The sequence below is a fragment of the Diabrotica virgifera genome, chromosome 8 (genome assembly GCF_917563875.1).
Source record: "Diabrotica virgifera virgifera chromosome 8, PGI_DIABVI_V3a".
NCBI classification, from domain to species: Eukaryota; Metazoa; Arthropoda; class Insecta; order Coleoptera; family Chrysomelidae; genus Diabrotica; species Diabrotica virgifera.
The window spans coordinates 204,533,862-204,559,550 of NC_065450.1; the positions used below are offsets into that span (position 1 = coordinate 204,533,862).

General features: G+C 33.4%; 1 long non-coding RNA gene across 1 annotated transcript; it reads left to right on the forward strand.

Annotated features, from left to right (window-relative positions):
• Positions 1–15,001: 15,001 nt before the first annotated feature.
• On the forward strand, positions 15,002–15,808 carry LOC126890574 (uncharacterized). Its single transcript, XR_007700376.1, has 2 exons — positions 15,002–15,180; positions 15,479–15,808. It is a non-coding gene; the product is annotated as an uncharacterized LOC126890574 (long non-coding RNA).
• Positions 15,809–25,689: the final 9,881 nt, after the last annotated feature.

The following is a 25,689-nucleotide window of genomic DNA, read 5'->3' on the forward strand; positions in this document are numbered from 1 at the left end:
ATATTTGGTGACCTTAGACCCCCCGTAAATTTTTTAGCACGGGTCGGATTTATGAGGACATTTTAGATTTCATTTATGATGGTATTTTGAACAATCCTGCCAATTTTCAGCTTGATGGTAATTATTGTAGCCTCACTCCTATTTTTGAGTCTAACTAGACCGGTCTATATAATTTTGTTGCATTCCAATATTTTAATTCCACAAAACTCAAACTAATTTGATTAACTCAGACAATAAGCAAATACGACCAACTGTCAAAAAGTTTAAAACATTCAGTTGGCGTGTCTAATTGGGCTTAATATACACGGGTTCGATTCCCAATGTAAATTTTTATTTTTATTTTTTTATACATTTTATGAATGTAATTATAACATTATATACATTTTTTTTTCAGAAAATGCATATGTAGTTAAAATTTTTGCCAACAGTTTTTCCGAAATCATTTGTTTGTGGCATTTTTCAATGCGTTTGTGTTTTTTATTTTTTTTTTATTTTTGATATTGTTTTAATAAATTTTTTTGGAAACTAGTAAGTCTTAAAATTAGTTTAATATTAAAAAAAATACAAGTAAACTGTTTTAAGTATATTTATTTCGTTGAAATCATATAATAGAAGTATAACTTCGTACGTACGCACAAAGTACACACACATTCTTTTTATTTACACAAAACATTTAAGGAAGCCTTTATAAAAACAATGAAGACGATCGATAACCACAACATAAAAATTGTACTAACGATGGAGGAAAATAAAATTACCGCAATAAAAGAGACTAAATAAACATTTTACAATTGTTCAACAACAATTGTTAACGATTCGTATAATAAAGACGATCAATCTTAACACGCTAAAGTCATACGTGCCAGTCTCTCATCTACACATTATGTAATTGTCGAATAAAACAACTGTTAGGTTCAATTCTTAATAAATCATTTTATACCCCTAACTGCCATAATACAATTCCCTGTTAAAACTACCACCTAATTGTTTTGACTAAAACTGTCGGTGGCTTTTTTTGCATACATAGAAGATAATTAAAAAAAAACCGAAAGATTGAAAATGTTTCCAGAGACTGTTCACAACACATACCAACTCAACGGAATATTTTTTATTTAAATATCTTCCATAAAAATAGGCCTCCTCTGGTATTTTATTTATTTTCCGTTAGAAATTGAGTTGTGAACAACAGTTGTGAAGAACTTCGAAATCTAGATGACTAGGTATGGTAGAGGTTATACAAGCTCAGCCTGGTGAGTAAGGCCTGAATCGAAACGGAATAGAGAAGAGAATAAAAAATCTACAAATGCGTCTATGGCATGAAAAGCGTCGCCATCTCAGCAATCGGTCTAACTCGTAATATTGGACGTTGCACATCAAGAAATTTCAATGAAACTGTTTTAACTTGAACTGAACAATTTAAGCTTTTTTCAATTTACCGTTACCTGCATAATTGACTGTAAATATTTAAAATATGAAACTTTAATCTTTCCAGACTAGATAAAATTTGTACTACACCAAACTTGCTCACTTAAAGGACGCTCCGTAAAGTCATAATGAATTGCTATTTACTTTTAGCTCGTAATTTTTTGAGAAAAAGTTGTAGGAGCCGAATTAGAGATGCCGTGGCTTGGAAAGATAAACCTTAGCAGTTGGCAGCTTGTCGTCGCAGTTAAAAGGCGTCGGTAAGTTGCATCCTTTGTGCCACCACCTCTGTCAGTTACGTTACCCAACTTAATTTGGTAACTGAAATGTAATTACTTAATGCGTCCTCTATAGTTTTATTATTTTCACTTTTGACACTTTTACCGTATTCTACGTCTCTCCATAGATTCGAATTTCACTGTCACTGTATTATAGGATTAAGATTTGACTGGTGTGACAAGAAAATTTGTTCTAAAATTAAGACCTGTACTCCTCGCTACCACAGAATCGGATTGCAACCTTCATAATAAGAAAGGTGATCACGCATAGAGTTAAACTTCCAGTCGATTCGTGCCAACCTTCAGAAATGAAGAGGGCATTTTAAGAAGATAGTTAAACAAGCTCAGCCTGGTGAGCAAGAATCGTGTCGAGACGGAGTAATGAAGAGAAGGATCAAAAACCTACAAACGCGCCAATGGCATGCAAAGCGTCGTCATCTCAGTAACCGGTCTAACTCGTAACATTAAAGGTCGCTCATCAAGAAATTGCAATGAAACTGTTTTAACTTGAACTGAACACTTTAAGCTTTTTTAAGTTTACCATTAACTGCATAATTGACTGTAAATATTTAAAATATTAAACTTTAATCTTTTTAGAGTAGACAAAATTCGTACTACACCAAACTTGCTCACTTAAACGACGCTCCGTAAATTCATAATGAATTGCTGTTTACTTTTAGCTCGTAATTTTTTGAGAAAAAGTTGTAGGAGCCCATATAGGGATGCCGTGACTTGAAAAGATAAACCTTAGCAGTTGGCAGCTTGTCCAATCAGTTCAAATGCGTCGGTAAGTTGCATCCTTTGTGCAACCTCTGTAAGTTCCGTTACCCAACTTAATTTGGTACCTAATGCGTCCTCTATATTTTTATTAGTTTCACTTTTAACACTTTTACCATATTCTTCATCTCTTCCTAGATTCGAATCTCATTGTTACTGTATTATAGGATTAAGATTTGACTGGTGTGGCAAGAAAATTTCTTCTAAAACTAAGACCCGTACTCCTCGCTACCACATAAAATTCCTTGGATTGCAACCTTTATAATAAGAAAGGTGATTACGCAGAGGGTTAACTTCCAGTCGATTCGTGCCAACCTTCAGAAATGAAGAGGGCATTCTAAGAAGACAGTTAAACAAGCTCAGCCTGGTGAGCAAGAATCAGAAATCTACAAACACGTCGATGGCATGCAAAGCGTCGTCATCTCAGTAACCGGTCTAACTCGTAACGTTGAACGTCGCACATCAAGAAATTTCAATGAAACTGTTTTAACTTGAACTGTACACTTTATGCATTTAGCTTTTTTTAAGATTACCATTAACTGCATAATTGACTGTAAATATTTAAAATATGAACCTTTAATCTTTCTAGAGTAGATAAAATTCGTACTACACCAAACTTGCTCACTTAAACGACGCTCCGTAAACTCATAATGAATTGCTGTTTATTTTTAGCTCGTAATTTTTTGAGAAAAAGTTGTAGGAGCCGAATTAGAGATGCCGTGGCTTAGAAAGATAAACCCTCGCAGTTGGCAGTTTGTCGAATCGGTTATAAGGCGTCGGTAGGGCAAATCGAACGAAATTATTTACCTTTGGTGTTTAATTAGAAGTGCAGAGGCAGGCGCATTACAACCAGATCGACGCAGATATTAATGTTATCGGGAACTCTTCTGGCGGTGATCAATTAGCTGCCTCTAGTAGACTGCTAAAGCTAATTTGAAATACTCTGTACTTGCAGAGGCGGCAACAACATTTTCTTTTGTTTTTAGAGTTACTGCATTTTAGTTTACTAACTTTGTTTTGTAAATTTCATAGTATAACAAACAAGAATAAAAAACCGCTAAACGCCGTAAAAATGAGTGGCGCATAAAATATTCCAGCTACAAAAGATCTGATATGAATGTTACGTGGCGCGAAATTGGATTTTCATTTGATGCAAAACAAAATTCTAGTTTTATTTTAAAATATTTTTCCATAATATTTGCTAAATTTGAAGTAAACGCGCCACAAAAGAGTAACGATACAGTTTGAATTTTTAAACTCTTTTGTGGCGCGTTTACTTCAAATTTAGCAAATATTATGGAAAAATCTTTTAAAATAAAACTAGAATTTTGTTTTGCATCAAATGAAAATCCATTTTCGCGCCACGTAACATTCATATCAGATCTTTTGTGGCTGGAATATTTTATGCGCCTCATTTTTACGGCGTTTAGCGGTTTTTTATTCTTGTATCAGGAGTTTTTCAAAGTTATTTATAAATTAAATGTATGAAGTTGAATGCAGTGTTCCTCTATTACACGTCACGCTTTATAATTGGTCACCTTTGTTGCATTATCTCCCAAATCATCTAGTGTCCATCGAATGTACACTAGATTTTTTTCTATTCGAAATAGATTGAAAAAAAATATATTGAAATGGCCGGCAAATGAAGTCGGATTGCCCGTTGCCAGATCAAATTTAGCGTCGTAACCACTACAACCCATAAACCATTTGGGGAATAATCGTTAATTGGATTATACTTTTGTATTTTAATAACTTCTCTAAACGGCTTAACCGATTTTGATCAGTAAACATAAGTTTGAAACGTATTGACCAGTAGTATCTGATGGATCTAAGGTCAAGTATGATAACTGAAACTATTAGGTACAGGAATTATTTAGCTTTTGAAACCGTTTTTCCCACAGAAAATAGATTTTATCATATTTATGAAGCCTATAACCTAAAAATTTGAATTTTCCCGGATATGAGGTATACATCGTTAGATTCGTCTTGAGTCCTTATACAAACGCTAAGTTATTGGCACAATTCGTACGTTGAAATGTTGAGTAATTGTCGAAAAACTAAAATTTTCAAAGTTTAGTTTTTCAGTTTTTCGGCTATACTGAGCCGTGTGTACGTCTGATCCTAACGGCTTGGACACCATTTAAAAGCTTAAGTCAACACTATTGATTTGATATATTTGCAGTTCTCATGCCTCTTCTTGATCCGAATATATATATATACCCCCAAAAAATATGCCGTTTTGTACCTACAAAGTCCTATAGCTGGCTTATGGGTGGTCAAAAGTCACAAACTACACTGGTTCTAAATCGGCCCTGACCCCCTCTTTAAATACAGAGAAAAAATATCAAATCGGTTTAACTTTCAAACACACATACATACATATCCACAAACATTTTCCCTTTTTTAAATAAAAATTGAGTCACATTTCTAAGCTCTATAACTTTTGAATGGTATAACCGATGTTCAAAATTAGACATGCGTTGGAAGGGTAATGATCAGTTCTATTAGAAACCGCAAAGGTTGGACTTAAATTTTCGAAGTTTTTGGGAGTTTTGGGGACCAGAACGAAAAACAGACCCTAAATAGGAAGGGCCGTAAAAGCGACACCCTTGGACCAAAATGGATGGTTGACATATGAATGGGTGAGTCTTTTTCTGAACTTGAAGATGGGAGTTGGCACAATTTTCAATTCAGTCAGATTTAGAAAATTGAAAATTTCGTGTATGTAATAGTGCGATGTAATAGTGTAATCACTGGCGAGAACTGCCGTTATCTGGTAATCTTTCCGATATAAAACTAACAGCTTCGATAACTAATAAATCGAAAACTATTAATTTTATCAAAAAAATGTATAATGAACATTTTTTGTTTATAATTAATATTTTTACCAGCATTTGCGGTCAAAATGTAAAAAAAAAATTTCTACCCTCGAGATGAGGTGGCAACTACCCCCTTGGTAAAAGCGTCTTTCGGCATCATATAGATTTTGATCCTTGGACTATCCACTACTTATTGTCAAATTTTTAAACAAATCTATCCATTCTGTAAAAATTGCGAAATGAAAAATTTCAGTTCCTGGACTAATTATACCTTTGGAGCTCTATAATTTCTGAACGCCTTACCTGATGTTGATCACTAAACATGAATTTGAAACGTATTGACAAGTAGTATCTGATGCATCCAAGATCGAGTATGATAACTGAACGTATTACAGGAGTTATTGAGCTTGAAAAACCGTTTTTCCCATAAGAAATAGATTTGATCATATTTATGAACCCTATAACTTAAAAATTCGAATTTTCCCAGATATCAGGTATACACCGTTAGACGCGTCCTGAGTCCTTCTACAAACGCTCAGTTATTGGCGCAATTCGTTTATTGGCGCAATTCGTAGGTTGAAATTTTGAGTAATTGTCGAAAAACCAAAATTTTCAAAGTTTAATTTTTCAGTTTTTTGGCTTTGGTGAGCAGTGCGTATGTCTCAGCTTGATCGCTTAAGGGCCATTTGAAAGCTTAACTCAACCCTATTAATTTGGTGTATTTGCGGTTTTCCTGTCTTTTCTTGAACCTAAGATATATACGCCCAAAAAATATGCTATTTTGTATCTACTTAGTCCTCTAGCTAACTTACGGGTAGTCAGAAGTCAAAAATTAGACCGGTTCTGAATCGGCCCTCACACCCTCTTGAAACACAGAAAAAAAATTCAGATCGGTTTAACTTTTCCACATACATACTGTTATATTTCTATGTGATATGAAAATTAAAATTTGATAATTATAAACAGAATTCAATTTAATATAAAATACTTTCAATTTTCTCAACCACGGGCATATAAATTTAGAACAACCTGTATACAACAAATTGTTATATTTAATTTTAAGAAGTGATTAAATAAGACTCAAGTGAAATCGTTAATAGGTCATTATCGTTGTTCGCGGAAGGATCGATCATTAGCCGATGCTAAATAAGACTAAGTGGAAATAGAGAATAGGTCATTAAAATTTGTATATAGTAGAAAGTAATTTTAGAATGGGAATTAACTATTTTCTTTGAAATCCATTAAGCATATTTAGAAAGTTTAAAAATTGGTTTTGAGGAATACTGCGAATGAGAGTTGGTGGTGGAATTTTGATTTGTGAATCTGGAAGGGATATTTAGAAAGTAGGGGAATGAATGACAAATAGAGATCAGAATGTTTTGAGCTGTCGAGAAGTGAAGTCGAGTAGTAGACGGTAGTGTACGGAGAGTGAGAAAGCCGGTGTAGTTCCGTGAGTGTGGAGTATCTATCGTGGAACGAGAAGTAGGCCAGGTCGAGAGTAAAAGAACCTCCTTGAGCCAAGAGTGTCCCGGTAGCTGATAGCAGTTTCGAAAAAGGTAGAACACAGCATCACGACCGAAGCAGGAACGAGAGCTATTCGAGCTAGTTTTTCAAAGGAGTACATTACTGGAAGCCAGGACGAGGTTTGATCGCAGCCAAGGATAGCAGGAACGGGTTTTGTGTGAGGACATTTTCAGTTCACCAGGAAAAGGTCAGTCTCATTTGTTTGGACATGAATGTATGGGTTTTTCGTATTAAATTCCACATAAAAAATTGAATAACATAATCAATAATATCAGAAAAGCTTCATCAAACTTAAATAGAGTTGTTCCTAATAACTCCTAATAGTTAAATGTTAATAAAAACTTTCAATTGAAAACCAAAAGGAAATAAGATTCCCATTTGTAAATGTTATGTTTAGGAATAATAAGAAATAGCAAATATTAAGCATTGATTGCCTTTTAAATAAAATAAAAAATATTTTGATTATAATTGTAACCCATATGTGTATTTTTTTTACTCTTTTCTTTTCTATCCCGATTAGGAACCATTAAGAAATATTTAGAAGCCACGGAAGTAAGTAATTAATTTATAATTCGCCCTGAGATTGAAAACATATTGATATGTGATCTGGTTAATTAATTAGATTAGTATTAATACATTGATTAAATTAAGTGACATATAAGAATATTATCTCATATCAATAATCAAGATCACATCAACTGGCGCCCAACGTGGGGCATTGTAAAGTATTTCTAGTGGCAAATTTGAAGGATAGAAAGAGTAATGCCGGTATTTGAAAATTTATATGCCTGTGGTAAAAAGTGAGATACTTACATTTGATAACATAAAATTTTAGATCTCTTTAGGTACAAATTTTACATAACTGATGTAATAATTTATTTTTACGATATTTACATTTGATATATTTATTGACAATTTATAATATTTGGGTGAGAAAAAGTCGTCTTGGTAACACTAGTAAAATTTCATATTTGGCGGGGATAGTACTTCTTGAAAACAAATGTCTGTGACAAGAAGCCAAAGCAAAGACAACAAAAAACAAAAAGAACATTCAGACCAAGAAGATATTTTAGACACGACAATCATGGCATCAGAACAGCAAGAATTATCAGGAATAGATAAACTATTACAACTGATGCAACTCCAGTCACAAAAAATGGATGAAGCAAAAAAGAACAGGACAAGGAACAGGAGAAACAAAATACGGACGAATCAGGTAAAGAACAAACAGTGGAAATGAATTTGGCAACGAAGCAAGGACAAAGAAGAAAAGGGAGAAAAAGTCAGAAAAAGACAAAAGAAAATGAAACCTGTGGCTCCTCAAAAGAAGAGTTGAGCCCAGAAGAAGAAAAATTGAGAGTATCAAAAGCAAAAGAAAACTGGGATTCCTCAAAAGAAGAGATGAGCTCAGGAGAAGAAGAAATAAAGCTAACAAATGAAAGCGAAAAAGATATGATCGAAACAGTGGCATTTGAAGAGGAGGCATATGAAAACGAGGATGCAGAATACACGGTAAAAGTATGTGAAAAATCTGAGGAAAAAGACAGAAGATTGATATGGGAAAAAGGGAAAAACAACATAATAGCCGACACTCTAACACAGGATGAGGACACTGAAAAAAAGGAAACAATTACTCTACAGGTGGGACTAATTAGAGTAATACAAGAAGAAGGGGTATAAGACGTAGATTAAAGTAAGGAAATATACAGGGAGTTGGTTTTGCCTCGAGAAAATTTATTTAAAAATGCAGATAAATTTTATCGAATACAAGGCGGGGATTTGTTATATTTCTATGTGATATGAAAATTAAAATTTGATAATTATAAACAGAATTCAATTTAATATAAAATATTTTCAATTTTCTCAACCACGGGCATATAAATTTAGAACAACCTGTATACAACAAATTGTTATATTTAATTTTAAGAAGTGATTAAATAAGACTCAAGTGAAATCGTTAATAGGTCATTATCGTTTTTCGCGGAAGGATCGATCATTAGCCGATGCTAAATAAGACTAAGTGGAAATAGAGAATAGGTCATTAAAATTTGTATATAGTAGAAAGTAATTTTAGAATGGGAATTAACTATTTTCTTTGAAATCCATTAAGCATATTTAGAAAGTTTAAAAATTGGTTTTGAGGAATACTGCGAATGAGAGTTGGTGGTGGAATTTTGATTTGTGAATCTGGAAGGGATATTTAGAAAGTAGGGGAATGAATGACAAATAGAGATCAGAATGTTTTGAGCTGTCGAGAAGTGAAGTCGAGTAGTAGACGGTAGTGTACGGAGAGTGAGAAAGCCGGTGTAGTTCCGTGAGTGTGGAGTATCTATCGTGGAACGAGAAGTAGGCCAGGTCGAGAGTAAAAGAACCTCCTTGAGCCAAGAGTGTCCCGGTAGCTGATAGCAGTTTCGAAAAAGGTAGAACACAGCATCACGACCGAAGCAGGAACGAGAGCTATTCGAGCTAGTTTTTCAAAGGAGTACATTACTGGAAGCCAGGACGAGGTTTGATCGCAGCCAAGGATAGCAGGAACGGGTTTTGTGTGAGGACATTTTCAGTTCACCAGGAAAAGGTCAGTCTCATTTGTTTGGACATGAATGTATGGGTTTTTCGTATTAAATTCCACATAAAAAATTGAATAACATAATCAATAATATCAGAAAAGCTTCATCAAACTTAAATAGAGTTGTTCCTAATAACTCCTAATAGTTAAATGTTAATAAAAACTTTCAATTGAAAACCAAAAGGAAATAAGATTCCCATTTGTAAATGTTATGTTTAGGAATAATAAGAAATAGCAAATATTAAGCATTGATTGCCTTTTAAATAAAATAAAAAATATTTTGATTATAATTGTAACCCATATGTGTATTTTTTTTTTACTCTTTTCTTTTCTATCCCGATTAGGAACCATTAAGAAATATTTAGAAGCCACGGAAGTAAGTAATTAATTTATAATTCGCCCTGAGATTGAAAACATATTGATATGTGATCTGGTTAATTAATTAGATTAGTATTAATACATTGATTAAATTAAGTGACATATAAGAATATTATCTCATATCAATAATCAAGATCACATCAATACATACATACAAACATACATATCCACAAACATTTTCCATTTTTTAAATAAAAATTGAGTCATATTTCTGAGCTCGATAACTTTTGGATGGTACAACCGATTTTCAAAATTAAACATGCGTTGGAAAGGTAATGATCTATGCTATCAGAAGCCGCAAAGGTCGGGTTTAAATTTTTGAAATTTTTGGGAGTTTTGGGGACGAGAACGAAAAACAGGCTTTAAATGGGAAGGGCCGTAAATTCCACACCCTTGGACCAAAATGGAGAAGTAACTTATGGATGGACGAGTCTTTTCGTAAACTTTAAGATGGGATGTGGCCCAATTTTCCATTTAGTCAGGTTTAGAAAATCGAAAATTTCGTGTATATATAGTGTCGCTTGTAGGGGTGTTGTGCGCCACTGGTGAGAACTGCCGTTCTCTGTGGATGCGTCAGTGAATATCGAATAGACTAAGCTATCAAAATTTTCAAAAATCGGCATTTTGAAGGTTTTTAATGTTCTAAAAAATTAAATTTTGTATATTTATGCCAACTCTTTAGCTTTTGACTGGGGTGCAAAAATTCGAAAAAATAGCGATTTTTGCACTAAATTGTTAATAATTAAAAAACGGCCGCGAACTCTAGACAGGAAACAGGTAGGTTTTCATCCTATAGCTATACAATAACTAAAAAAGTAGTCAGCTACTTGGATCTTTGAGTATCCCGATCATGGTCTATTTCTAGCTTATTACCCTGGAGTAATTGGAAAGTGCAAGAAACCTAACACAAATATAAATATAAACCTTACAGTAAAGATAGAATATCTTAAGACTAAGTAAGTAAGTAAATCGAAGTCTGCAAAGCCTACTTTTCAGACTTCGAGGAAACGTATTTTTTCAGACGGGTTGAAAAAGTCAATCTCTGGTTCAAGTATATCGAGATAAAACGAGAATGATTAGAAATAATAGGGATGTTCAGTAATTTTTAAATATAGTTAAATTCAATTAGTCCAGAAAGCCACTGCGCATCCGCTGGGAAAAATATTCTGATTCGGATTTTTTGCACAATCTTACTCAAAAAGGACTCCTTTTAACAAATTTGCATGTTGCCAGGACCAAAAAGTGGTCAAAAATTTTTTAAACGTTTTTTTTTTTTTCTAAAATTATTTTTTTTTTGCATGGAAAAAAGTTTTGTTTAGGTTTTTTGGATCATTCCAAACAGAAAAGGTTTTTAGCAACTTTTCTCTAAAAATGATAGTTTTTGACATATAAGCGATTAAAAATTGAAAAATTGCGAAATCGGCCATTTTTAACCCTCAAAAATTATGTGAAAAACTGAAAATTTGAATGTTTCCAAGGAGGTAGATATTCTTTCAACATCGATTGATGAAATCCCGAAGAGTTTTTGCAATACAATATTCAAAACTCCTTTGCTTTTTAATTGCTAATCAAGCGTGCGGGACACTATTTTCCACCGAGAGTATGGTGCAAATGAAAGGAATAAATTCGTTATTTCATAAACCGGCAACTTTAAGGAAAAATCCCGAAACAGGTCGATTGTTATTTTTAAGTTATGATATTGTGGCGTATATGGTATACTAGTGACGTCATCCATCTGGACGTGATGACGTAATCGATGATTTTTTTAAATAAGAATAGGGGTCGTGTGCTAGCTCATTTGAAAGGTTCTTCAATTCTCTATTCAGTAATATAAACATTTATATAATTATTTATACAGGGTGTCCAAAAAATTTTATTAAATTCAATTATTTGACAAAAAAAGAAGTAGAAGGACACCCTGTATAAATAATTATGTAAATGTTTACATTACTGAATAGAGAATTAAAGAACCTTTCAAATGAGCTACCACACGACCCCTATTCTCATTAAAAAAATCATCGATTACGTCATCACGCCCAGACGGATGACGTCACTAGTATACCATATACCTATGCCACAATATCATAACTTAAAAATAAAAATCAACCTGTTTCGGGATTTTTCCTTAATGTCGCCGGTTTACGAAATAACGAATTTATTCCTTTCATTTGCACCATACTGTCGGTGGAAAATAGTTTCGCGCACGCTTGATTGGCAATTAAAAACAAAGGAGTTTTGAATATTCTATTGCAAAAAACTCTTCGGGATTTCATCAATCGATGTTTAAAAAATATCGACCTACCTTGGCAACATTCAAATTTTCAGTTTTTCACATAGTTTTTGAGGGCTAAAAATGGCCGATTTCGCAATTTTTCAATTTTTAATCTGTATGTCAAAAACTATAATTTTTAGAGAAAAGTCACTAAAGACCTTTTCTGTTTGGAATGATCCAAAAACCTAAAAAAAACTTTTTTTCATGCAAAAAAAATAATTTTAGGAAAAAAACAAAAAAAAACGTTTAAAAAATTTTTGACCACCTTTTGGTCATGGCAACATGCTTTTTGTGCAAGTTTGTGCAAAAAATCCGAATCAGAATATATTTCCTAGCGGATGTGCAGTGGCTTTCTGGACTAAATAGATTATAAGGTATATAAAAACGCAGCAATCTCAAAACGGTTTAAAAATGTATATTTTTTAAAATAAATGAGTTTATAATGCCGATTTCCTTGCGGGCTAGAAAAACGGCTCCTTGCAGCGAGGCTACGGCCTGTGACGTCAGTAGTCGTATCGGCTTTAATCGACGGCTAGTTTTGTATACTTATTTACGAAGTGTGTTTTAATTTGCGCAGTTTTTTATGTATTTAATTAGTAAAAATGAAGCAAAATAAGTGGTGTTTTATTCCTGGGTGTGTAAATACATCAAAAAACAATTCTGACAAGATTTTTATTACCGCTCCAACCAATTTAAAACAGAAAAAGAAATGATTTGTTGCAGCTAGAAAGGAACATTAAAGAAGTGTTAATAAAAACCAGGTTTTTCTGTTGTGAAGATCACTTTATTGTAAGTTATGGATCTTTTTAAACCCTTTTATTAAACGCTTTTATTTAGTTCAATAGTTTGCGTCAAATCTTTAGACGCTAATTTGAGTTCCTTTTCTCCAATCCAAATGAATAAAAATTTGCAGACATATGCATTCGCGGAAACAATACACGAATAATCAATAAAAATGTTTTTAATGTTTGCTATTTGTTTAAATAAAAAAAAAACGGTTTTAATGGAAAATGCTTAAATTCTCTTGTTTTTTACAATGTACAAACTTGAAACTTTTACGTGTTGTAGCTAATGATATGAACTATAGATAATTTGACTTTTTACGTTAATTGTTTACGTTATGCTTCATAAATAAACAATACAGTTTCAAATTTTTTGCCAATTCCGACTACTTTTCATGTTAGTACATCATATGTTTTATACATATTTTAAGAAACATGACGATATATTTTAATGTTTGAAAAGTGTAAGATGACTAAAAAGTAAAAAATAAAAAAATATGAAAACATTTTTTTTAAGAAACGCTTTTCTTTAGTTGCGAGTGACTAAAATTAAAAATATTATAAAAAAATCAACTAAAAAGCAAAAAATAAAAACAGTTGAAGAAATCTAACACATTCGTTAAAGAAAAGCGTGGGGCGAAAACCGTTTATTCAATGAAGACGCGCCACGCTTTTCTTTGACGAATGTGTTAGATTTTTTCAATTTTTTTTATTTTTTGCTTTTTAGTTAATTTTTTTTATAATATTTTTAATTTTAGTCACTCGTAACTAAAAAAAAAAACGTTTCTTAATTATTTTTTTCATATATTTTTTTTCTAAATAAATAAGTTTTTAAATTATTTTTACCCAATTCTATGATATATGTTTTAGATTTAAATTAGCTTGTGTATAAAAAACTAAATTATAAAAATTTTACTATAGTAGGAAACTTCTTATTTTGGACTTCTAAAATATCTGTCACCATTTATCTGTTATCATTTCAAGGAAATAGGTTATTAATAAAAAATTTTACAAAAATGAAAAAGTACATAGTTTATGATATTTGAATTTGTCGGGAGGCTTAAAAGACTTGGTGCCCATAACGTAACATAGTCACAAAGTATTTTTTATTACCTGACAGACCCTATAAATTAGACATCCATCATTTAAATTTGTAGCGAATTGTACATAAAAAGTTTTTGGATTCATTGAAAAATATTATAAAGCAGTACTATTTTATTAAAACGTATTCCTATACCTAAGTGGATAAATTAATTATTTATTAAGGGGGTAGGCGCAAAATCTTGGTCAAATGCAATTTAATTACATTTTTTTCGATTCCTGAGAAAACTGATATATATTTTTGAAAAATTTAAACGCAGAATGAAAGATTACATTATTAAAGAAGGCCGAAAATCCGTTAGATCTAGAATAAACAAAAAGTTTCTTTGGAATGAAAGGAATATTTGTAATTAGAATAACACTAAATTTTCTATTTTTTTCATCCCTGTAACTTATTAAAATAAAATTAATAGAAGTTTTCCAGATACTTTCGGCCCTTGGTGATAATGTAATTGTTCTTTCTGCATTTACATTTTTCAAAAATACTTATAGGTCTGGATCCCGCGTATGAAAAAAAGTTGATTAATAGCAAGCTGAAAATTTGTGAATAGCTTAAGGGTGTCTAGTCGGATCAACTTTGATATATGGGAACACTGGAACAGGGGCAGTTTTCATTGTGGAACAGGTTAAAAATTTGGAACGGTCACACCACGAAAACGGCACATTTATTTTGTCCGGCAGAACAGACTTAAACTCTCCGAACAGAGATTAAACTCTCGTGCAAAAATCAGACTGCTATTTATCACCTGTCATTTGACATATTCTACATGTTTCACTCATTAAAACGCCCATTTGGTGATAAATAGCAGTCTGATTTTTGCATGAGAGTTTAATCTCTGTTCGAAGAGTTTAAGTCTGTAACGTTACAAACGTCACATCTTTGCTATTTTATTTTCAAATAATTATTTTATTCTATATTCTTTAATAATTCTTTAATAATAATCATCTTCTATTTATTTTAACTTTTTTCCTGTTAAAAATTGGTTGGCGCCCTCTTTCGTTATTTATAGGCATATCTCAACATTCTTGTTCTATCTCAGAATTCACATTCTTATTCAATCGTTTTGTGGTTCATGACAGTGACTTCGCACTGTCGTTTCTCGTTTCAAATTTTAAGCCCCCACTCACGAACTCTGTCAATGTCAAGTCAAACCCTTTCTCTTTGTCAAAATGAAGAATATTTTTTCATTAAATTCTAAAATCTACTTAAGGCAATGTCTGGCCTCATAGCCACATTTTCAAACAGACGTTCTTAATTGGGGTAAGTGTTTAAATATAAATGTACACATTTTTCTAAGCCTATATCCGTAATCTTTTTTATGTTCCTATCTAACCTTACTTTTCGTACTTTTTATTGTTGTACCACATGATAAAATTTTTATATTATCTATTATCTTCATATGTGTGTAGTAATCCACAACTATTTAACTACTAACATTATTTTACACTATTCATTCTGTTTAACCTTGCCTTTCTGCAACATTTCTGGATTATTTCTTGGAATGGCAAGGATATCTTTCATTTATTCTTGGTATCTAATGTACCTGTATGTATTCTAGTTTTCTGGACATATTGCAAAAACTGATCAACCCTTCACCTCGTGGGAGACTCCCCGAAACTGGAGCCCCTAATGTCGCCGGCGATACATCAATGCAGCAGTAACTAGACTCCTAACAACCATCCAACACCTGTAGGCCTGGTGGCCAGAACATCCACGTCGCCAGAGCCCGTTGCAGAACAACAGCAAGACACCAAGAACCCGCAGACAGATACCAAGTGCCATCGATAAGTATAATCTCTGATCTGTAAAGTTTCGGCAAGGTCTTGTAAATTATTTTTTTTGATACTTTAATTATGTCTTTTATGAAAAATAAACATGATTAGTTAAATATTATTGTTTTATTTGCTCCATTCTGCATTTTCATTGTTCATGTTTTTGATTAGGACAAGGTGGACTCACAACTTGGGAGATTGAGCTAGTCTAGGGTAGACGATAGCTATCATAGTTGATTGAAATATTATTCTCGAGTATTATTTCAATTATCTGGGATAGTTTATCGCCTCACTTTTGGCGCCCAACGTGGGGCGCCAGTGTAACGAAAAAGCGATGGACTACCCCAGCTAATTGAAACAATATTCGAAAATATTCCTCAAATAACCAAGATAGCCATCGTTACACCCTTAGCTTAGCTCAGTCACTCAGGTGTGTGTTCGTCTTGTCCTAACCTTAGAATGAACTCTGAAAATCGGAATGGAAGCAAACAAAACATATATTTTAACTAATCATGTTTATTGTTCATAAAGATATAATAAATAAAATGACTTAGTAAATTGCATTAACAAATGTATTTAAATTCTTGCCAAAAACTAACAATTCTGGATTATACTTATGGCTTTTGGTAGCTGATGGTATCTTCTTGATGTCGTATGGTTCTGCTGTTGTAGACTTCTCGTAGGCCTGGGCGGATCTTCGGCCCAAGGCCCCTGCAGCTAGAGGTGGTGGTTGTGCAGTCTGGATGTCATTGTCTTCGCCTTCAAGTGTGCATCACCGGTGATGTGAGGCTTAAGTTCCCGAAGAGGGAAAGGTTGATCTCTTTCCAAAAAAACCCAAGAGGAAGATGATTTGTTGAAATAAAATGATTTATTTTTGAAGCTGCTTTGCTTTTTAAACATTTCCACCTCCATTTTGAGAATGAGATATGGGGGTTGTCATTGTCATTAAAATGACATGACAACGAACCTTGGACGAAATTTGAAATCACGAACATGGAACACAAGAGATGATACAATGTAAATAGGGTTGCCTATTACAGAACGAGCGCCAACCGATTTTTATTAAAGGGGAAAATGGGTAAACCAAATAGAAGAAGATAATGATTAATGAAATATTAAAGGAAATAAGGTAAAATAATTATTTAAAAATAAAATATCAAAGATGTGACGTTTGTAACGTTACAAGTCTGTTCTGTCGGACAAAATACATGTGCTGTTTTTGTGGTCTGACCTGGGTCTGACCGTTCCAAATTTTTAACATGTTCCACAATTAAAACTTCCCCCTGTTCCAGTGTTCCCATATATCAAAGTGTGTCGACTAGACACCCTTAAGCTATTAACAAATTTTCAGCTTGCTATTAACCAACTTTTTTTTCATACACGAGATGTAGACCTATTATTAATTTTCTCAGGATTCGAAAAAAATGAATGAATTTAAATAGCATTGAGACATATTTCTCCCACTAAAAATACGGCTGCTAAAATGTTATTATTTCCGGTCTTGCTATATGGCGCAGAGGCCTTGACAAGAACGGAAACATTATCGAAAAATCTAGAGGCATTCGAGATGTGGGTGTACCCACGTATCCTCAAAATATCCTGGGCGATTCACACCATCAACGTAGAGGTACTGCGCCGAATGGGGAAACAAAAAGAAATCTCTTTTACAATTAAGAAACGAAATCTTAAATACCTCGGTCATATCGTGAGACATGATAAATATCGTATACTCCAACTGATAACGCAAGGTAAAATAGAGAGCAAACGCGGACCCGAAAAAAAAAGACACTCATGACTTCAAAACTTACGCCAACGATTTGGACAAACATCGATCGAGTTATTCAGAAATGCCGCAAACGAAATTAAAATTGCCACGATGATAGCCAACGTCCACAACAAACAAGGCACATGAAAAGAATAAAAATATTTTTAATACACCTAAGCAAGGTAAAGCAATAACCAGCCAATGTAGCCATGCATGCATACAACTTTCTCTAATTTTTTTTGTAGAGGATTAAGCATTTATTTTTTAGCTTAAAGAAGACATGGAAAATTATATAGAATATACACTCAGTAAAGTTGTGGTTGATTTATTTCTTTACAAGATGCCAAGGAATCATATACTATTGTTATTATACATCTACACTACAGTCGGTAGGTTAGAGGAATTGGCTTTCTGAAAATCTTCTTCCATTTTATTTGTTTATTTTTGTACCACTCAAAATATGTCCTGACAAACAGTCTATCCACTTTAAACTAAACAAGTTCAGTATAAAACTCCACTTTAACCCTGATAAAACAAGAAGAGAACAAAATAAAATGACCTGAAACGTCAAGCAGGTAAACAATAACACTGGGAGAAAGGCGCGCGCTTGGGGTATACGACTAGTGACGTCAGACCAATAGAGAAGCGTTCTTGAAATTTAAAATAAAGCTAGATTTCTAATAAATATTTTTTAAAGAAACGCTTTTTCAATTTTTCTTTAAATTTTAGATAATTATTCCTAGGGTGTTTCTTAATCGTTTTACATGTTTGAAATGACTTTATAATTTTTGGTGAATATCCCTATTCACCACTTTTCACAAATTTTTTGATTTTGTTTTGTTAAAGTGCATTTAGTTGCTTTTTATTTCCGCTTAACCACAAAGCTATAGTTCTTACAGATATGATTTAATAATATGATAATAACGGTCGTGCTTTAGCTTTAATTCATCGTTCAAAAGCAACAACACAACAAATCGAATTACCTACTCAACAAACTTCAACTGTTATCAAATGCCGAGTTTAAATATTAGCGAACAGGTTAATAATCTATTATTTTAAGCTTAATTTCAAATTTCGCCATTTCAACTAAACGAATCCCACGTTTCGGCTGCACATTTTCACAAAAGTGGTTTGTGGATGGATAAATAGATTGGCTATCAAATCGGGTTCATGTTTCCGAGACCTAATTCCATCACTAGTCAATATTTTGGTAAACGGAATCGTTTGTAGGATGATGCTTACTATGATTTTATAGTTTCGCATTCGAAATGAAAACCATTTGCCATTAATGTGTTGGGATATTCAATTAGACAGGTCAACGATAATAATTTTTTCTACGAGCGTGCAAAAATGTCTACTTTCGTGCGCGCATTTTAGTTTAGAAAGTTTTACTTTTCCGTACGCGTTTTACTTTTCCGCACGCGTGTTAATTTAGATATGTTAATATGGCCTTAAAGTAATTATAATACATGCAATAAACTAATATTTAGATATTATTTACTAATTTATTTAAAAAACATCTTATTGTGTTCATGTTTTAATGAAATTAACGCGAGAATTCGATGAAATAAAATAATTTTGACATAATATTCGAAAGTCAAATAAGTAGACAATAACAGTGGTTTTGAATCGTCGTCATGGAAACCAAGATCGTCGTCATGCTAACCAATTATGCTGAAACTTTGGTTTTGACAACCTTGTCAAATAATTAATTTGTGTATGTATTTTGTGGGATGTAAGGGATAGTGATGCGCAACGTATAGCCTCTCCTATCCAAATGTCAACCTCACCTGCCCGCGTGATGATCTTGATTCTGATCATCCGGTGCATCCTGCTAGATAACAAACGAGGCTCTGACGTCCGAGTGATTGCCGGTATAAGCAATCCCCCACTTACCTACCAACGGCTTCGGGCGGATGAGTTGGGTAAGTGGTAGGGCACTCTTTTGTCCTAGGGTTGGGAAACTGGCCCTAAAGGCGGATGAACCGAGAACTAGGTCAACGGCGTAAGGATGTAGAAGGCAAGGAGAAACCACTACATTAAAGATCCATATGGATATCTCTTGTACATCTATCATGGCTACAGCTTTGAGAGTGAAGACTACTGATCATGTATATCGGAGTGCAAGATCCGGCAGGGGAGGAATAACAACACAGAACCATGGGGCCTCCCAGGTCGTTAGCAAGCGAAACCCCCAAGTAAAAGGAAAGGATACGCCTAGAAAAATTAATCAGTTTATTACAATATGCACCTGGAACGTCAAGACCATGTACGAAGCAGGCAAAATTTATAATGCCATCCATGAAATGGAAAGACTGAATATCGATATAATGGGCATCAGTGAAATGCGATGGCCTGATGCCGGAAAATGTCAAATAAACGAGCACCAAGTACATTACTCTGGAAATACAGAAGGTCAACATAAGCATGGCGTCGGAGTAATTTTAAATAAACAAATAAAAAAATACGTTACGAATTTTGTTCCAATATCCGAGAGAATTATGCTCATTCAATTGGATTTATTCCCAGCAAAAACCAACATAATCCAAATATACGCACCCACAGCAGACAAATCAGACGAAGTAATACAGGCTTTTTATTACGATTTAAGGAAAGTCCTAAGTAAGTTAAAAACCAATGAAGTAACGCTAGTTATGGGTGACTTTAATGCCAAAATCGGTAAGGGTAGTTATGGTGAAGTAGTAGGTTCATGGGGTTTGGGTGAGCGAAATGAGAGAGGAGAACGCCTACTCACATTTGCTACAGAAGAAGAGTTGGTAATCACCAATACACTCTTCAAATTACCATACAGAAGGTTATACACATGGCGCTCACCCGGTGACACGCCAGAAAATCACATAAGAAACCAGATTGACTATATTTTAATAAATAAAAGATTCAAAAACTCTACAACATCAGTGAAAGCCTACCCTGGTGCAGATATTAAGTCAGACCATAACCCACTTGTCGGTAAGTTTCGTCTGTAATTTAAAAAAATCCACAAACCTAATCCTATAAGATACGATCTCAAACAACTAAGAGATGATGACATAAAGCAAGAAGTACGGGAATATCTGAAGAACAACATATCCAAGTCAGAAGTAGTTAATGATGTTGACACAGAAATAAACCACTTAGAAAACATTGGGAAGGAAATATTAGACCAATACCTGCGACCGAAAAAGACAGAAAAGAAAAAACCATGGATGACCGACGGTATATTACAGATGATGGACAGAAGAAGAGAATCCAAGCGGAAAGACTATGTTGCATATCAGTTTCTAGACAGAGAGATAAAAAAAGCTGCCAGAGAAGCTAAAAACAGAAATCTGGAAGAACAGTGTGAAGAAATCGAGATGTTGGAACGTAAACACGATTCCTTCAACCTCCACAAAAAGATCAAAGAAGCAGCAGGCATCTATAAATCAAAAAGGCCGGGACACTTAACAGACGCTCAAGGAAATCCAATAGTTGATATTGAAGAAACAAAAACAACATGGATGAACTATGTGACAACAACATTTGAAGACGATAGGAATGTCACCATCACACAAAATAAAAATGACGATACCGGACCACCTATTCTCGAAGCGGAAGTAGAAGCTGCTATAAACAACATTAAGGAGGGAAAAGCCGCAGGATCAGACGAGTTCTACTCAGAATTTTTGAAAATTATGGATAAAGACGAAGTAAAAAGACTTACCTTGATCTTCAACAAAATATACCAAAGTGGAAAAATACCCCAAGAGTGGCTAAGATCAACTTTTATAACAATCCCTAAAAACCCAATGCCAAAAAATGTGAAGATTATCGAATAATAAGCCTTATGAGCCATCTCCTTAAAACTTTTTTAAAAATTATACATAAAAGAATATATAAAAAGTGTGAAGAACACATGACAAACACACAATTCGGCTTCAGGGATGCATTGGGTACTCGAGAGGCACTTTTTGCAATACAAGTTCTCTTTCAAAGATATAGAGACGTGAATTGTGATATATATGTGTGTTTTGTTGATTACCAGAAAGCGTTCGATAGAATAAAACATGACGAACTGATGAAAATATTAAATTCAATTGGTCTAGACAGCAGAGATCGCCGTATAATAAACAATATATATTACGAACAAACTGCAGCTGTTAGAGTAGGGGATCAGTTAACAGACGACATAAAGATAAAAAGAGGTGTGCGACAGGGATGTATATTGTCCCCATTATTGTTCAATACATATTCAGAGCACATTATGAACCTAGCGCTAACGGACATAGACGAGGGAATACTTATAAAAGGAGAACGATTGAACAACATAAGATACGCTGATGATACTGTCATTTTTGCAGACAGTCTTGAAGGTCTGCAGACGCTTGTCTCCAGGGTGGCAGAAGTAAGTAGCAAGTTTGGGCTTGATTTTAACATCAAATAAACCAAATACATGGTTATAAGCAAAAATAGGATACCACCTGGTCAATTACTAGTTAACCAACAACCTATAACACAAATCACCAACTTTTGTTATTTGGGTGCAAACTTAAATGAACAGTGGGATCAATCGACGGAAATTAAGATAAGGATCGAGAAGGCAAGATCAGCCTTCGTCAAAATGAAAAAAATCTTCAACATCCACGATATAAAATTGGAAATAAAAATTCGTTTACTAAAGTGCTACGTATTCTCCGTTCTTTTATCTGGCGTGGAGTCATGGACCTTAACTGAAGCATCACTGAAGAGACTCGAAGCATTTGAGATGTGGTGCTATAGACGCATTTTGAGGATTTCCTGGATAGACAGAGTTACCAACGAAGAAGTTCTACATAGAATGGGTAAAGAGCGCGAACTAGTCGTAACCATAAAACGTCGCAAACTGGAGTACCTGGGCTATGTAATGCGCAATGAACAACGATATGACCTACTTCGGACCATACTTCAAGGTAAAGTGCAAAGGAAAAGAGGTCCAGGACTAAGAAGAATATCCTGGCTGCATAACCTGCGAAAATGGTTTAACTTAACCACTACCGGACTTTTCAGGGCAGTAGTCAACAAAGTCAGAATAGCCATGTTAGTGTCCAACATCCGTAACGGATAGGCACCATCAGAAGGAGAAGTATGTATTTTCATATTAATTAAATTAATTGATTAAGATTTGGTCATTTTTTAAAGAGTTATAGAAAAAATATTGTTCCTAACGCTTGCAGAAAGTCTCTTTTCCGTACTCGACTGCTTGCCGAACTCCCGCTTTGCGTCGTTCGGCAAACTGCAGTCGCGTGCGGAAAAGTATGACTTTCGGCAAGCGTTAGGAAAATAACTATAATAATACAGGTCTTCCTTAATAATTTTATATATTTTTTATGCATTCGTGTGTGTATGGATTGCGAAAATCTCAATAAAAATTTGTATCAGCTACCAATTTGTCAAATTGTGCCAAAGAAACCTGGATACTGCTTTTTGGTACTAAGTTAAATTAATTATAGTCAACCTTTTCAATTTAACAACATTATGTTTATAATATAAAACGGTAGCGAACCACAACTATAAACAAATAACAGTACTGACCTATCTAACAATCTTTCGACATATTCACGTCCAATATCAAATATGTGATATCAAACCTTTCACCTGGTTCTGGCCTGTGTTTTACTCATGAAATCATTGCAACAGCACCAACATTTCACGGTCCAGTAATTTTTCATGCTTACTTCTGGTCATTGGTTTTAGATAAGGTTAATAACATGTTAATCAGAATTAGGCGTAAAATATATTTTTTCCAAAATCACTTGATGAAGAAGCGTTTTCTGCTTGTCAATAGCAACGAAAATTTACGTTTACTGAGGACCGTCTATTTATATTAGAGAGATTTTGCACCTCTTATTTTGCAATTCCGTTATGGTTATCGTTATACTACGTCTGCGCAGTAGCGAATATATGATCCGTTATCGTTATTAAACATAAGGAATTCCGTAATTTACGGAGGTTTAAAGTAGTGCTTATCGTTATCGTTATAGGTATGGTTAAATTGCTTTGTTGTCAGAATGTAAAAAAATCAGTAAAATTACATTTACATAGATTCTAATTTTGATTACCCATAAATTAAAATATCAAAAACTGTTCAAGTATATGCTTACAATTACAATAACGTTGTGAAGTGAGGTTATGTTTAAATAACGATAACGATGACACGAAAAACCTACTTGACATGCTGCAAAAACTGCTTTTTAACGTTGCCGTAATCGTTATGCTTAATAAAGTTAACCATAGCGGAGCCAAAATCAGCGGTTATTTTAAGAGGTGCAAAATCTCTTTATTATATTTTAAGTAATAATTTAATATTCAGTTCGACTTTGACAATTCTGTCAAAAGTAAACCACGTATGCTTTGTTGATACGTTGATATTCGTCCGCTATAACTTTTCCCATGCGTCACGATTCATTTTCAAACAAATTAAGTCAAAACATAAAGTGATACGTACGCCGATGTTTGTAGTATATACTGGTAGTATACGCTCTGAGCTTCGCTGGTGTCGCTACTAGCGGATTACTAATGCAACTTTCGCCGGTAATTTTTAAATTTATTATTTAATTGTTATCGCTTAATATTTACAACGCAAAAAAGTAAATAAATTGTAATTTATTTTTTTAAGATTTTGCTAATCGTTTAAACGTTCTATTAATGAAATATTAATTTCTTACTTCGGATACTTTCACAATTATCGTGTAGATGGCGCTTAGATTAATTTATAATTACATATTACGATATTAAGAAAACTTAAATTCAGTATTTAAAACGTAAGTATATTTAAGGAAAAAATATATTTTTTCTTATTAATGTTTTTAATTTCAATGTTTAAAATTAATCACTTTGACATTTATCTCTTTCCACCGAACGTTCACTGATTTGTCACTATTGGCGCTCGCGAAATTTTAAATATCCCTCTACCTACGAGCTCACAGCGTATACAGTATACAAAATGTATATACACATCGACGCTCTTTTCACTTTATGTTTTGACTTAATTTGTTTGAAAATGAATCGTGACCCATGGGAATAGTTAAACCGGACGAACAAATAAATAATAAAATTATACGGGAGTCCATCTCACGGACAAACAGCCTTTTTGCTTGATGTGTCGTCCTAGGCTTTATAGGCGAGCGGCAGCAACCACTAAAATGAACCGACCACGAAAATCAACTTTCAGGTGAATGACAAACTTGATCATTCTTTATGTTTTCGAGGTCGCTGAATTCGAATATGAAGTTTATTTTTATCTTAAATTGGTGAAACATGTTCAAAAATCAAATTTTATACAAAAATGCGAAAAATCAATTCGGATGATTTTTCAATTTTAGCTCGCTCCATTTTTGGTTGCTGTAAATATTTCCCTCCGAAAATATTATCGTATTATCTTTGAAGTATTTAGATAAAAATGAGTGTTGTTCGAGATGTTCAAACAAATCAGGAGAGGAGTTGTTAATTTTTAACCATTTTGTCCTCCGGTTTTGTTAGTTTCATGTTTACTTAAAAAAGTTAGGTGACAAATTTTTTAGTTTATAATTTTAGCCAACACAGCATTAAAACATAAGTCATGAAGAAGTTTTCTAAAAATTTTCAATTCAAAATATACAATAGGAAAAGAGTTATGTGTTTTTATAGACGAGTGGCACTCCCAAAAAAAAAACACTTATTTCTCGAGATACTGACCCCGGTGTGGTGAATGGCTAATTTTCATCATACTTTATATTTTTGATAGTAGTGAAAACGAAAAAGAGGTTTATTGTGAATTTTAGGTGGAGGAACATAAAAATAAAAGAAAAGAAAAGAAAAATAAATAAAATTACGTTTTTCTTGAAATTAAAAGTTGCCCCATTTTTTTTCTATGAAACATTTTGTTCTTTGTACTGTATATTTTAACAGAAACTTAATTAAAAGCTAAATTTCAAATTTTGTCACTCAACTTGTGCGATTAAACTTTGCAATTCAGGAACCTTCACCTTTTACTTTCAAAATTTTATAACTTTTATTGTAATAAGCTGATAAGACTGAAATATTGAAACAGGTACCATTGTCTTCAGAAAAATATATACTGTAAACATTTCAGAAAAAAATATTCAAATGGAACAGAGTTGTAGCCAGTTAAACGCAAAAAACGTGATTTCTTTTTTTTTATTTTTAGTGAAAAATTGCGATTTTGACAATGTTTCCCCAAATTAAATTTAAAATAAACCCTATTTTTGTTCAAAA